Genomic DNA, 11,033 nt, shown 5'->3' on the forward strand with positions numbered 1-11,033 from the left:
ACAGCTGAGCATCCTTTCAGCTTTGGCCCAGCTGCTTCACTCTTTTTGGGGTTACTTGTACTTGCCCTCTGCTCTTCCACGGTAGCATATTGGACACCTTCCGACCTGAGGGGCTCATCTTCTGGGGTCATATCATTTAGCCTTTTGTTACTGTCCATAGGGTTTTCTTGCAAAGATACTGGAGTGGTTTGCCATTTCCCTCTCCAGTGGACCACGTTTTGTCTGAGTTCTCTGCTGTGGCCTGTCTGTTCTGGGTGGCTCTCCACAGCATAGCCCGCAGCCTCATCGAACCACACAAGCCCAAGCCCAATTGTGACCAAGCAAGGATCTGTAAGTCATTTGAACCCCTCCAAATGTAATACATAACATTACTCAAGCTTCAGTCAGATGTCTAATTTACTTATGATTATTAAATAACAACATACACAGTTGTGGCACGCGGGGCTTGTGTATATATTTTTGGCTCCTTCCTCTTCCCTCTGCCTCATTCCATGGAGGCTGATAAAATAATGTTGGTGTGCAGCATCACTGGAGTTAGGTTTCAAGTATTAGGCCCCGGCCACATGTGCCGGAAAACATGGGGGGGAGGCGCGGCTATTTGCGCCGTCACATTTTATTCCACCATTATGCAATCAGACGCGACAGCGGTGCACCGGCGTTTTGTCCTTCGGCGCGCACTGCAAAAAGGACGGCCAGAGGGAATAGGCACGCGTCGGTGCGATCACACTGAACGAGTCCATCTGCAGCCTGTGGCAAACCATTTGCTAGTAGATCTTTGCAGGTACTTTTTAACTGTGCATCTTCGGCAGCACGCCACAGGTTGGCCATGGGTGTGCTACGCTTGCCAGAAGTTGTGGTGTGATCGCGCCACGAAAATCTGCCCAGCATTCGTGCCTTTCTCGCGGCAAATTCTCTGTGTGACTGGGGCCTTAGATAACTTTTTTCATTATTCTTACCCAGGGTTTAATCATAATAGTTTAGGATTTTGGTTAGGGCTAAAACATGGAAATGTTTTCTGCATGAAAAATAATGCCTTTGATGAGAGTGAAATGTCTTTTGAAACCTCATCCTTGCTTGCTTTTTTTCATGGTGTTTCAATGTTTTTGACTTTGCAGCTGATGGATTCTTCAACGTAATTTGCTTAAACAGGTACTTAAGCTGTTTACATGGTCCTAGACAATCAAGGATCATATGGTTGGCATACAGAGATCGCAGTGCCCCAACTGTATTATGTAACGAATAAAATTTGGCTGTTTGATCATGATGTCATGCAGAAAATTCAGAATGAAAGAAACACCTTCTGCAAACATTTTCATCACCATTTGCAAGTCTCCCAATAAATTGTCAAATGTGAAGATTATTTTTTAAACACACACAAAAAACCCTTCCCCCATTTTGGCTCAGTCTTACTATATGCATATTCGACAATTTGATGCCAGTATTTTCAGTAATATGCTGCATGATTTTTTTCACGGCAAGGTAGGATTTAATTAACACTATATGTTTTTAAACAGACTGATTAGGCAGAGATAGATGAATTTACATGTAATAGACCAATGGGGCAGAGAAGGATTACAGATATAACAGTACATAAGTATGCCAGCAGGTTATGAGAAGGTAAAGATGCACCTGGCTGAAAAGGCAGCATCTTTACAAGAGGAGGCTGAAGCACTGCTGCAAATACCTACAGACATTCCATGAAGCTTCCTGATCACTCTTCAACATGAACGTGAAAATCAGGCAATTAATTTACAACCTGATATATGTATTTATTTATTATTGTTATTATCCATGATTTTATTGTTTTATCTGGTTTTATGTATGGGCGTATGCCCCTTGTAAGCCGCCCTGAGCCCGCTCGCGGGGAGGGCGGGGTAAAAATGTCTAAATAAATATGAATAAATAAATAAATAAAATAGGCTGCTTTGCTAGGCTAAAGAATACCAGTAGTGGGAATTAATTCAGCTAGGTTAAGTTTATCTGCTAGTTTTGCTAATGGACTGGATTCAAGCAAGGCCATTTCCAGAAATCCTCATCAACAGTGCTAGTGTTGGGATTGACATCATATATTCTTTTGTGCAAGCATGGCATTCTTACTGTACATATGGGACCCAATTTCAGATGGCAGTAGCATCCAGACTGGTAGTCTCAGTTACTGGAACATGCCTAGGTAAATCATGAATTTCTGAATATTTGAAAGATACTGAAACCAAATGTTTTTCAGTTTAGACTCACCACTGTGGAGGAATTAGGTCCACATCTAGAAGCTATAAAAACAGCCTCTACAACAAATCTCCTATTGAAGAAAATGGTTCTATCTATTTCTACAGTAGCAAAAAGAAAAGATAACCTGATCTGAGCCAGAAACTGAAGAGTGGTGAAAGAGGGAAGCATTTCAAGCCTGAAGAAATACTTCTGTCAGATTTTTTGGCATAGTTTGATTTTTCTTATACATTTAAAATTGTGTAGGTATGTATTTTAATTTTTTTTAAATAAAAAGCTATTGCAGACATTGAAGCAGACCTTAAAGAAGCAATGGTAGTTTAATAGGAACCATCTGGTTAAGATGCTCATGTTTCAGGAAACTATTTCTTTGACTAGTTTCAGGGTGCTACTTATTTACTTATTTGCTTAAATTTAAATTTACACTTCGCTTTTCAGTTCCAGGAATCCACAATAAATACTAATGAAGTAAATATAATACCATTCAAACTAATACAACTAAATAGGACATAGACTGAAACAATCTAAAAAAAAATCAGAAATCATCAAAGACCTGATGAAAGAGGTAGAATTATATTCCCTCCTCTATTTATCTGTAACAACTTACATAGCACACACAGAGACATGTTATAAAACTTATATAGTGTAAAATATACTTTGTGCCAAATACATTTTCTTTGAGAGAAAACTCAATATGCATAAATTGTTAAGAATACAATGATAACAGAAGATTGAACTGGGAATGAGAAGCTATTTAGGCCAGAGGCATACAGGTAAGCAGTGCAACTATTTTATTTAAAACATTTCTTTCTACTCAATCAGGGTCCACAAGACAGTGAATATAAGAAACATTTTTTTAAATTACGCAATTAAAATAGTTAAATTATAAAATAATTCAATTAGAAATACATAAACAACACTATGAGGAGGGCCAGTAACTGTTATTGGGGGTATGCCAGATGAAACAAAAAGACACCAATAGAGAGAGACAGGGGAGAGAGTTCCAATGTTTTGGTGTCATGACCAAGAAGGCCCATTCTAGCTTCAGATGGTGGGAGCAATCAAAGCAGGGCCTCCAAAGATGACTGGAGTGTACAGGTAAATTCACATGGGAGGTCACTCATAAGGTATGTTGGTTGCAGGCCATACAGAGGTTTAATGCAAGAATTATGTTGCTTTGAACATTTCCATTGTTATCCAGCAAGCATCATATGTGCAGTAGCCAGTGTTTTCCAAGTGTCAAAAAAGTGCTTCCACAAGTTTCTGGGGCTGCAGAACTAGGTCCTGATATCTGAAATACAACTGGGGTAGCTGGTTCACTCAGTTGTTTAGGTAAAATATGGAGGAACATGTAATTGACAGGAAAACCCCAAGACTTCATCCCAGTCGCATAAAACTCTTTAGCTCTTTAATGAAGTTCTGGCTCAATTACACAAATAGAGAGAATTCACATATATTTGCCTTTATGAATGGAGACTGACGTACAGTCCTGAACAGAGTTACAAGTGGTCAGCCATGTTGGTCTGAAGCAATAGAACAAATTTAGAGTCCAGTGGACTCTAAATTAGTCCTGAACAGAGTTACAGTTTTTTCAATCTCATTGACTTAAATGGATGTGGAAAAGTGTAACGCTGTTTAGGACTGGACTATGAATATATTATGAAAGAAACAGTACTCTCAATTCAAGTTCTGTTGATATGGTACAAAAATAGTATGCACTGTCAATGTATTTTTACTCACAGCTACCACCCACAAAGACTTAGATTAACTTCACAGTATGACTTTGGGAAATAGCTTATAGGTTATTTACAAAGAGAAAATCCTACTGTGTTATTTAAACTTAATTGCACAAGCCTTGGAGCCATGTGATAGGGTCACACTGCTGTGAGGTTTAACACTGCATATTTACAATTACAGCCCCATGAATCAGAAATGCCAACACTTTCAAAATAAAGAATTAAACTCATGATAGTTTTGACAGCTACCTTGCCCCATAGGTTTTCAGAAATCCACTACTGAATTTAATTATTACTGTCTGAATTGCTCTAAAGCAAGCTTCCCAAAAGAAAATCTTTTTGACGTGGTCTTGAATACATATACATTGTATAAGCCTTTCACTTTGTGCATGTTAGTAGTGGTATAGTATTACAGTCTAAACTGAGTTGGCTGGCACTAAAGATTAACTGTTCAGATCTATAGAAGGAAAGCATAACTTCTATAGAATAAAAATCTGCTTTTAAAGGAATAATAAATGCTCTCTATTCACATTTGCGCATAGCTCAACTTGAATTTTGTATGAAGGCCTATTTATTTCCAAGGCTCTCTAGGAAACAAAAGTCATGCACTTCTGTTTCTAATCTGGACAGACATATGATATGTTTCCCCCCCCTAAAGTAGCAAGAATAATTCAAGCAGGTAAAATTCTTGTATTTATTTCTGGTGTATTTTCACTAGACTTTTCCAACATGAAGGAAAAGGTACCCTGAAGCTAAATAACTGTCAAAGACACATTCAAAAAATTAACAACTAAAAGATACAAGTGTGAAGACTGAAAACACTACATTGGCCATATGATTCGTAGACTCTGGAAACAAGTTAGAGAAATCCTGCCTATTTGCATTTAAAGTGTCAACAGTAAATTAAACATTCAACAGAATGTTCAAGTGAACGAAGTTATGCTGTGATCTTGTCAGGTATACCAGCTAATTTCTGTGTGAAATCAATAATAACACAGCAAAACTCTGGTTCAGACAATATGCTCCTGATTAATATGAATTTGCATATGGGGCTACACTCACTGAATTACACTCACTGAAGTGTCATTAGTTTCCTGGCCAAGGCAAGACTTATAATAAACTGGAGTCAAGGCCTTGGTCTGGACACCAGATTTTATTGCCAGTGAAGCTCTTTAAAGTTTGCCAACTTTTAAATGTTTTGCTAAAAAGCTACCAACATTCACACCACAATGGTTTCAAAGCCATTTTGCATTAACATGAGGCTGCAGGAACAGTGTGTATAAAATGGACATGAAATGACAAATGAGGGATAGAACTAGAGATGGACAAACCCATTCATGCTCACCTTGAAACTACTTGCATTTTTGCAACCATCTCTATCAAGTACTCAAAAATTGGTGACACCATATTTGTGAATATTCAAAGGAATATTCAAAGGAACTCTTCCACAACGCATGTATACATGCTTCCCTCTACTCTCCACAATCCATGAACCTTTACCTTTCTGGGACGCAGAGTAACAAACCATAGAAGATGGCTCCATAAATTTATTTATTTGATTTGATCTCTAGCCCTCCCTCCCCTGCACAGCAAGGCTCAAGGCAGGTTACAACAATAAGTAAAATAATACAATACAATAATTTGACATAATATCAAACTTCATTAAAATCCAGTATAACATCAGTTAATAGCAACATATCAAATAGCAATCTGTGGCGCCCATTAAATGCAACTATTCATACATCAACTCCACATATGTGCAGCAGATGGTAACTATGGGAGGTGGGTGGGTGAGAAGGAGCCGTGCTGGGTAAAACTTGCAGGGGAAGGCCAGTACTAATAAATCTCCACCACCTCAACCATACGCCTAGCTGAACATCTCCATTTTGTAGGTTCTGCAAAACTGCATTAGGTTCTGCAGGGCCTTGGTCTCCTTTGGGAGAGTGTTAAACCAGGCTGCTGCCAAAGCTTAAAAAGCTCTGGCTGGGGTTGAAGTTACATGGACCTCCTTCAAGCCAGGGACCACCACTAGATGTTGATCCATAGAGCGTAGCACTCGTCGAAAGACATACTGAGAAAGATGGTCCTGAAGGTATATTGGTCCCAGACTGCATAGGTCTTTAAAGGTTGGAATCAGAACCTTGAACTTGATCTGGTATTCAACTAGGAGCCAGCACAGCACCGGTTGTACAGGGCCCTTAATGGGTTCCTGTGAGGACACATGCTGCTGTGTTCTAGACCAGTTGGAGTTTCTGAGTCAATCTCAAGGGTAACCCTGTGTAGAGTGCATTACAGTAATCCAGCCTAGAGTTGACCATTGAATGGATCATTGTGGCTAGGTTGTGGAGAGATATGTAGGGAACTGGTTGCCTGACCTGACGAAGATAGAAAAATGCTGATGTAGCAGCATTTGTGATTTGGGCCTCCACTGATAATGAGGCATACAAAATCACACCCAGACTCTTCTCTGTTGGCGCCAGTGACAACAACACCCCGTAAGGAGCTGGAAGTTGGATCCTTAAACCCACCCCACCCCACCCCGGCTCAGGCACAGGATCTCCATTTCAATAGATTTAGTTTCCATTGACTCTGCTTTAACAAACCAGCCACAGCCTCCAGACCCCTAGCTAACGTATTTGGGGTGGCATCTGGCTGGCTGACAATTAACAGATACAGCTGGGTGTCATCAGCATACTAGTGACAACCCAGCCCGAAACTCTGCACCAGCTGGGTGAAAGGGGGTATACAGCTGTTGAATAATATAGCGGAAAGAATCGCCCCTTGTGGGACACTGCATACCAAAGGGTAATGGTGCATACCAAAGGGTAAATAAGAGGATAGTCTCCAGCTAGGGTCTCTCTCTTTTGTAAATTAACTTTCCCCCAACATGACTTCCTACCATAGTCATAGTATTACAGACTTCCAAACTAAAGTGGAAGAAAACAACAATTTCCATCAACTAAGCAATCTGGTAATGCACAGCATGCACTACCAGCAGCTATCAGCCAACTGCCTATATAATTAAGACCACCAAAACACAGCTGAAATACATTTCAAATATTATCTTTTTAGCTTGTAAATAAATGATCAAAGTGATCATATGTGGGTGCTTGACTTGAGAGAAAATGAGCATTGAGAGAAAGGTAAATCTGATTTTTGAGCAGATTAGTTGCGAAGTTCACAACATTACCAAGGCCAAACCAGGCATGAATTAAACTCCCCAAATTTCCCACTTAAACAGCAACGATTTGAATCAGATTGGGACTACAGTGCAAGAGAAAAGGGAGATTTAAGTCCTCCCAGCCAACAACCATCCCTTTCTTGACTTGAAATGGCTCCACGGAGCTTCTATTTGCCCTGTTAGTGAAACATATAGATTAAACATTTCATGTTAAGAATATGATGCAAGGGAAAGGTTTTTACTGTGGTACTAATCAGAATCAGGCCTAGGGTTGCCAACTGTTGGAGTGAGTGACTTAGCATGCCTGGAAATTGGAGGAGTGCTACATCACTCTAAATTGGTACAGGTGTTATCTCCTTGACGTGGAGCTGCCTTCTGACCTCTCCTCTCTCGTTCACTTTGTCCTCTCACTCTCCATGTCTTTGCAGGTCTCTCATGTAAATACAGTGCTCTCATATTTCCACAAACATGATGCTGGCCAAGCTGGCCATTTGTGATAGGGAAAGTACTCTTTAGATTAGGCTTCTTTCTCTTCTTTTGTCTGCAGCCTGAATGTGAACTGGATCTACTTGAATAAATCGAAGTTCTCCTTTTTTGCAACAATGTCGCTTTGAACTTTTTCATGGAAATTTTTAGAAACTATACCTTTTCATTACATGCTAGTCTATGGGAAAAGGTTTCAGTTCATGCAACTGATGAAGTGGGTTCTAGCCCAGAAAAGCTTTATCAGTGTGTTAGACGCTAGTAAGAAACCAACAGTTCAACCCTAAGCAGAGTTACACACTTCTAAGTCCATTGAAATCAGTGGGTTTGGAAGACCGTAGTGTTTAGAATTGCACTTTCATATGGCTTAGGATAGCAAGCCAGCAACCCTGGGAAGGTAAGGACATGGGGGGGGGTGCCATCAATGCTATGGGATTATGTCACCTCCAGGGAAAATCCAGTAGTGATGTCATACCACTCTAGGAATCACCAAAAACTCTGTGGTAATATAGAGTTTCTAGCAATTCCTAGAGAGGCATGGACCGATTTCCCACAAGCAGCTGCGCCTACCTCACTCTTCCCTTCCTCCCAGTTTTTATTCGTCAATTTCCCACTACTTGCTGTGCGGCCGCATTTTGACCCACAGCATCCCCTGATTTCCCCCGCATCTTCGTGATCCTTGTTTTTTGAGATTGAGATGACACAGGGGAAATCAGGGGATGCTGTGGGTCAAAATGCGGCCGTGCAGCAAGTAGTGGGAAATTGATGAATACAATCGGGGGAAGGGAAGAGTGAGGGAGGTGCAGCTGCTTGTGGGATATCAGTCATGGTGTTTCTTCTGGATTTTCTCAGAAAATGACATAACCCCATGCCATTGGTGATTTTTAACTTTACCTCTCTTCTGCTGGCCAACAGAGTGGCAGTGGGGGTTGCAGTTGCAACCTGGAAACCCTAGTATGACTGTTCTACTAACATAGAATGGGCACTGTGAATCTTAAGAACAGATACTGCCTCCAAGCTCACAATCTTTTTTTCGGCTCTCCCTGTGAGGATTGTTATGGTCTGTGTTCAATAATCATGACAAAGAACAACTGTGGCAGATTTCCTGTATACTATCTTAAAACACACGTCTCACAGTGGCAACTGTCAACGTGTGGTTAGTAGTAACCTATGACCAGCTTCTTTGTTAAAACTAATGAAATCAGTAGGAGTTCTGTTTAATAGCATGCATTCTCCAAAAGTAAACAGAGTACTTCCTTCATAGTTTTTATTTGCTATTAAAGCAATAAAACAAAATATACGAAATGTGCCCAGGAAATGTTTGAATTTTTTTTAAAAAAAAAAATACCGACTAGCTCTGCTTTAAAATTATTTGGAACATATGGAACATTATTTATTTACTTCATTTATACCCTGCCTTTCTACACAATGGGGACCCAATGGGGCTAATGTTATTCTCTCTATTTCATCCTCACAACAACCCTGTGAGTTATGCTAGGCTGTGTGTGATTGGCTCAGGTCACCCAGCAATCTTCCATGGTGGAGTGGGGATTTCAGCCTGGGCCTCCCAGATCCTAGTCTGACACTCCTACATCTTGATGGTTCTCTTCCTTATCATATCCTCATCATATTATGATCTAAAGGTTTACCTTTATTCCTTTTGTTTTATTACAGCCATGAATGAGACAAATTTTTGTGCTTCAGTGAACTGCTTCACTTATACACGTTACCTGATATATGTAGTACCAAATGTTGACTTGTATGAGTAACAGTTAAAATTATTTTTTTCTCATGTGGTACCTACTCTCTAAAGGGATCTCTTGATAGTCCACTCCATATATATTATATCACAAGCTTAAAATGTCTCTTCAGTTCAATTGATTTGATGATGCTGTTTTAATGTTACATATTGTGTATTTGAGTCTAGAGCTTCTCAACAGTAATCTTAAAGAGAAGTTCTCTTAATTTTCCCCTGAAGTTCAAATATCAATTTGTATGCGTGTGTGTCTCTCTCTCTTAGGAATCTGAAGTCAGTTTCCAATCAGTTTTGTTATAATCAAAGCAAAATTTGAAGAGAGCAAGAGCATGGTTAATTATGTATATGCTCAGGGGCAGGCAATGTCTTCCCAAACCTTCCACTGTGCCTGGTAGAGCATCACCCTTTGGTGTGTACTATAAAACAACTGCAAGGGCTAAAGTTATAAAAGGGTCCCTTTCTAAAAAGAAATAAGAGAATAGGAGGAATCAATGGCTATGTTTAGAAAGAAAAAAGAAATTTCCCACACCATAACAATGCTACTTGAAAGTCACCAAGGTTCCCTTTAATTATAGGAGTTGGTGATTTGGGGTACAAACTAAAGAGCGACTACTGAGGAGTCAGTGCTCTCTAGCACATTTTCACAGGAAAAACATTAAAACATTAACGTAGCTCTTACTTATTACATTTCCCTCTAATTTGTATTACTTATATAGCAGTGCTATATAATAGCACCCTATAATAGCACACTTCTTCCATGAAGCTCAGGATGATGCACATTCCACCCAATGTTATCCTTAGAAGTATCCTCATCTCTCCTTATATATAATTGAATAACAACATTCTATATAGAACATTCTAAATTTGGCCTCCTTAGTGTTAGGCCGGAAGAACTGCCACTCAGAACACACTGGCTGGGTTGACTGGATGCTTTGTGCAGTCCCGCCCAGCGTTCCAAGGTCATTTGCATGTGGAAGCTGATTGGACTTCACTCCATTCCACACCTCAAACTCACCCCCCCATCTAAATTTGGCCTCCTTAGTGTTAGGCCGGAAGAACTGCCACTCAGAACACACTGGCTGGGTTGACTGGATGCTTTGTGCAGTCCCGCCCAGCGTTCCAAGGTCATTTGCATGTGGAAGCTGATTGGACTTCACTCCATTCCACACCTCAAACTCACCCCCCCCGCAAGGCAGTTGGAATTTTCAGTTGCATATGGAACCTTCAAGGTCTTTTGCATATGGAAGCTGATTGGACTTCACTCCATTCCACACATCAAACTCCCCCCCCCCGCAAGGCAGTTGGAATTTTCAGTTGCATATGGAACCTTCAAGGTCTTTTGCATATGGAAGCTGATTGGACTTCACTCCATTCCACACATCAAACTCCCCCCCCCCGCAAGGCAGTTGGAATGGAAGCTGCCTGGGTGATTTCAGAGCAGCCACAGACTTTCTGCCAAACCTACCTTACAGTGTTGCTGTACAGATCGCAAAGTCAAAGAGAATGAAGTAAGCTGATTTCCTCCCCCGCTAATGAGAAAGACAGATTTTTGCCTAGAAAGAGGCTGCTGAGAGGGGAGGAGATAAAGTTGCCAGCTTCAGGTATGGTAATTCCTGGAGATTTGAGGGGTGGAGCCCGGAGAGGGGGACTTCAG

This window comes from Gekko japonicus, unplaced genomic scaffold (assembly GCF_001447785.1).
Source record: "Gekko japonicus isolate JY-2015 unplaced genomic scaffold, Gekko_japonicus_V1.1 scaffold1511, whole genome shotgun sequence".
Taxonomy (NCBI): Eukaryota; Metazoa; Chordata; class Lepidosauria; order Squamata; family Gekkonidae; genus Gekko; species Gekko japonicus.